The sequence below is a fragment of the Scardinius erythrophthalmus genome, assembly GCF_964197995.2.
Source record: "Scardinius erythrophthalmus genome assembly, chromosome: 9".
Lineage (NCBI taxonomy): Eukaryota > Metazoa > Chordata > Actinopteri > Cypriniformes > Leuciscidae > Scardinius > Scardinius erythrophthalmus.
The window spans coordinates 33,611,419-33,617,418 of NC_138229.1; positions in this window are offsets into that span (position 1 = coordinate 33,611,419).

Genomic DNA, 6,000 nt, shown 5'->3' on the forward strand with positions numbered 1-6,000 from the left:
GTACAAATAGAGACATATTTGTTAATACAAAACCTCGGTTTTGTATTAATGTAGGCCAGAATTTGTGCATGCAACAAGTAAGATGTGTATTTGTGGATCAGGTGACACGCGTGCATTCAATAGGTGTGTTCGACATCGGCTGCGGCTGGATATATCCGATCGGCGAGAGTAGCCGCGTGCAGGCGGGGAGGAGCTGCAAACGGAGACGTGAAGTCGGACACTTTCTGGTTCCCGTAGTGACCGCTCACGTGGTGTTTGCATACTTTACCACAGCTGAAGTGAAATAAATGCAATGTTTCAGAGACATTTTCATTCAATACTTTATGTACTGCTTCACACAGCGTCTGTTTGAACAAGAATAAAGGTCAACATAAGCTACTATCAATGAAGTGAAGTCTAAGTTTTTTTAATCAGTTTTATTTTGATAAACATGACACAATATAACATCGCAACTACATGAAAAGAGTGTTTACTGTTATAAAAAACTGATTTGTGAGCTTTAGAGGAACTAAAGGTGTTTGAATAAACACGCAACACACGTGATCGTTGTCATGCAATGAATCCGGCCAATCGTAGAACAGCTGTGTCGTCATCAGCCCTCGTGCAGCCCAGTCCGCTCTTGAGAAGCTGCGCTGGCTGAGTTCTCCGGCTACTTTCGAATCGCTCTCGCGGTACTTTGATGGCATACATCACAGTCACGTGGCGTCGGCGCTGGATCAAGTCGGACAAAATTTCTAACCGGCATGCACTGCTTCAAGTCAGCTGCCGATCGGTCTGCGCAGAGCTGCATGAAGTCGAACAAGCCTATTGACTCGTTTCTGAGTCGATCCTATTTGATTCATTTGGATTTTGAGACTTTCATTTCGCAGGTTTCGCCTTGCACGATGCACACACAGATGTCTGAGAAAACCTGCTACCACTAGATGGCAGTATTCTGCTAAAAAAGACAATGGCAGCGTAATCAAGCGTTCTTCCTCATTTAAGACGCTTAATGAGAGTGATATTGAAGCACCAAATTTAGTACACAATATAGGCCTACCTTATTAATAAAGCATACTTTATAGAGGCAAACAGATTACATCAGATTATGAACAACACCCATAGAAAACCGCTTAACGTGCAATCGTTAGTATGCGTTGCATGTTCAATAAAAGGTGTATTGGCTACTGAGTTTAAATATCACCGTCTTACTGCATTGTCGTTAAGCTTTTTCTTTATAATATGCTCTATGGGAGGAAAACTATAGCATACAAGTGCCTACATGACCGCGACGCGCGGCGTTTCACGTTAATGGCATTTTCCTTCCTGTTAAAAAAAAAACTTGAAATTTCGCAGTTGCGTTCATGTTACTTTTATTTGACTACTTTAACTGTAAAAGGGTCTATACAAGCTTTGGAATTTGAAAATGTCTGTTTTTAAATGTTAAAGACGATTTTCGCAGTACATTTGTTTTCCCTTGACCCTTAAGCCATTTGTTATATAGTCTTACTATAGCACGATGAGTTTTAACAATATTGTATATCGACATGAAATATTAATTGAAAATCAACTGGACCTACGTGTGTATAGCTGCATATTTATACATGAGAATGCTTTGACGCGCTAAGCACAGCTCGTGATGCACAAGGGAACGTCTGCCAATTTCACTTACTGCGTAAAAACGTATAATTTGTTTTAATTCAAATTACTTTTAATATTTAAAAACAGACATTTTCAAATTCCCAAAGCTTGTAGAAGGTTCCTGTAAGACTGACTTGCAAGTAAAATTTGGACAATACTTCCCTTCATGTAGCCTATTTACAGTAAACAATTATTATTTTATTCAAAAATTACTTTAATTAACCAAACAGGTTTTTGGTGACTTACTACAGGTGAATAATGCAAAATTTCACCTGACTCTCACTAGAAACGTACTACAACCTTTGGAACATTAATAGAAAAACAATTTACAGTAATTTAAAAAATTGTAGCCTACTGTTCAATCGGGATATTGGCTGGACATACAGTAGGCTAAGTCAGTCTGCCCACTAGGCATTTACTATAACCTTGGAAGTATTCATTTGAATGAATGACTGGACGTTTATATTTTTTTGATTGTGAGTGGAATTTGCAGATGGTCCCTTTAGAAAATGCAGCGAATATCAAACCCAGAGCCACTCTCTCTATGGTTTGATATCTCTCTATATGGCTCTGATAAAACCCAAAACTTACTTCACTGCGCTCTCGGACCGGTTGCTCTCCCATACACATGCAAAGTTAAACGCAACTGCAGAATTTCATGTTAAGCTTTTTCTTTTTAACAGGCTCAGGAAGGGAAATGCCATTAACATGAAACGCCGGGCGTCGCGTTCATGTAGGCTCTTGTCTGTAGGCTATATAGTTTTCCTCCCATAGAGTATATTATAAAGAAAAAGCTTAACGTCAATGCAGTAAGACGGTGATATTTAAACTCAGTAGCCAATACACCTTGAACATGCAACGCATACTAACGATTGCACGTTAAGCGGTTTATAATGGTTTTCTTCTATGGGTGTTGTTCATAATCTGATGTAATCTGTTTGCCTCTATAAAGTATGCTTTATTAATAAGGTAGGCCTATATTGTGTACTAAATTTGGTGCTTCAATATCACTCTCATTAAGCGTCTTAAATGGGAGAGAACGCTTGATTACGCTGCCATTGTCTGTTTTAGCAGAATACTGCCATCTAGTGGTAGCAGGTTTTCTCAGACATCTGTGTGTGGATCGTGCGAGGCGAAACCTGCGAAATGAAAGTCTCAAAATCCAAATGAATCAAATAGGATCGACTCAGAAACGAGTCAATGAATGCACGCGTGTCACCTGATCCACAAATACACATCTTACTTGTTGCATGCACAAATTCTGGCCTACATTAATACAAAACCGAGGTTTTGTATTAACAAATATGTCTCTATTTGTTCAAAATGCTGCACATTCATGTGATTTTGGATTTTGCACACACAAGTTGTGTTGTATTAGTTTAAATCTGGTGACGCACATTTGTGAATTTGTCAAATAGATGGGTAGTTGTGCACACATTAATAATTAGCACCAGACCTATTCATTTGTAGTTGTTTGTGTGTGGGTTGTGAAATGCTTAAAAACCGCGAAAAGAAAGTCTCAAAATCCAAATGAATCAAATTAGATCGACTCAGAGGAGACGTCAATGAATGCATGCGTGTCACCTGATCCACACATGCACATCTTCTGTGTTGCATGTGCAAATTATGATACACTTATACAAAGGAAAACATTTGTATTCACAAAATTGTCTCTATTTGTACAAATTGCTTCACATTCATTCAGTTTTGAATTTTGCACACGCAAGTTGAAAGGCATGGATAAAACATTTCTGCAACATGTATCAAGTTCATTGATAAGTGTGCTTGCACGTGTTAATCTTTTTGATACTATAATCATCCCATATATAGGCTACTGAGTTTAAATATCACCGTCTTACTGCATTGACGTTAAGCTTTTTCTTTATAATATGCTCTATGGGAGGAAAACTATATAGCCTATACAGACAAGCGCCTATGAACGCGACGCGCGGCGTTTCATGTTAATGGCATTTTCCTTCCTGTTAAAAAAAAATGTTTCGCAGTTGCGTTCATATTATGCTTATTTTTTATCTGACTACACATAATGTACATAGTATACAAGCTTTGGAATTTGAAAATGTCTGTTTTTAAATGTTAAAGACGTTTTTCACAGTAGCCTACATTTGTTTTCCCTTGACCCTTAAGCCATTGTTATAGGCTAGTCTTACTATAGCACGATTAGTTTTAACTATATGCAACCATTGTATATCGACATGAAATATTAATTGAAAATCAACTGGCCCTACGTGTGTAGTTGCATATTTCTACATGAGAATGCTTTGACGCGCTAACCACGGCTCGTGATGCACAAGGGAACGTCGGCCAATTCCACTGCGTTAAAACGTATAATTTGTTTTCATTCAAATTACTTTTAATATTTAAAAACAGACATTTTCAAATTCCAAAGCTTGTAGAAGGTTCCTGTAAGACGGATTTACAAGTAAAATTTGGACAAGTCTTCCCTTCATTTTTAAATTGCTATTTTTAAATCTAAATTGAAAACTTATTTTTATTCCCTGGCATTTTAATGATCTCCTGATGCTGTTTCTGCCTGTTCTGTTTGGTTGTTCCTATGCTTTATTCTATTTGTTTTTACTTTGTTCAGCACTTTGGATAGCCCTGCTATGTTTAAATGTGCTTTATAAATAAAATGTACTTAATTACTTTCTTACTTTACTTCATGTACTGTAGGCTATGTAGCCTGTATTCTGCAGAAAAATACTGTAATTCACTAAAAGGGTTTTTTCATGTTCAAAATGGCTGTAGTAGGCTATGTTCCTAGTGACTAGACTGGCTTACTACAGGTGAAATTGTCCAAATACCGCCCTTGCCTATTTACAGTAAACAATATTTTTTTAAACAAAAATTACTGTAATTAACCAAACAGGTTTTTGGTGACTTAGCCTACTAAAGGTGAATAATGCAACATTTCACCTGACTATCACTAACGTACTACAACCTTTGGAACATGAATAGAAAAACAATTTACAGTAGGCTAATTTAAAAAATCGTACTGTTCAATCGGGATATTGGCTGGACATACAGTAGGCTAAGTCAGTCTGCCCACTAGGCATTTACCACAACCTTGGAAGTATTAATTTGAATGAATGACTGGACGTTTATATTTTTTGACTGTGAGTGGAATTTGCAGATGGTCCCTTTAGAAAATGCGGCGAATATCAAACCTAAAACGTACTTCACTGCGCTCTCGGACGGTTTCTCTCCCATACACATGCAAAGTTAAACGCAACAGCAGAATTTCATGTTAAGCTTCTTTTTACAGGCTCAGGAAGGGAAATGCCATTAACATGAAACGCCGCGCGTCGCGTTCATAGGCGCTTGTCTGTAGGCTATATAGTTTTCCTCCCATAGAGCATATTATAAAGAAAAAGCTTAACGTCAATGCAGTAAGACGGTGATATTTAAACTCAGTAGCCTATACACCTTATTGAACATGCAACGCGCGATTGCACGTTAAGCGTTTTATAGTGGTTTTCTATGGGTGTTGTTCATAATCTGATGTAATCTGTTTGCCTCTATAAAGTATGCTTTATTAATAAGGTAGGACTAAATTTGGTGCTTCAATATCACTCTCATTAAGCGTCTTAAATGGGGAAGAACGCTTTATTATGCTGCCGTTGTCTGTTTTAGCAGAATACTGCCATCTAGTGGTAGCAGGTTTTCTCAGACATCTGTGTGTGGATCGTGCGAGGCGAAACCTGCGAAATGAAAGTCTCAAAATCCAAATGAATCAAATAGGATCGACTCAGAAACGAGTCAATGAATGCACGCGTGTCACCTGATCCACAAATGCACATCTTACTTGTTGCATGCACAAATTCTGGCCTACATTAATACAAGATCGAGGTTTTGTATTAACAGCTATGTCTCTATTTGTACAAAATGCTGCACATTCATGTGATTTTGGATTTTGCACACACAAGTTGTATTGTATTAGTTTAAATGTAGTGATGCACATTTGTGAATTTGTCAAATAGATGGGTAGTTGTGCACACATTAATAATTAGCACCAGGCCTATTCATTTGTAGTTGTTTGTGTGTGGGTTGTGAAATGCTTAAAAACCGCGAAAAGAAAGTCTCAAAATCCAAATGAATCAAATGAGATTGACTCAGAGGAGACGTCAATGAATGCACGCGTGTCACCTGATCCACACATGCACATCTTCTGTGTTGCATGCGCAAACTATGATACACTAATACAAAGGAAAACATTTGTATTCACAAAAATGTCTCTATTTGTACAAATTGCTTCACATTCATTCAATTTTGAATTTTGCACACGCAAGTTGAAAGGCATGGATAAAACATTTCTGCAACATGTATCAAGTTCATTAATAAGTGTGCTTACACGTGTTAATC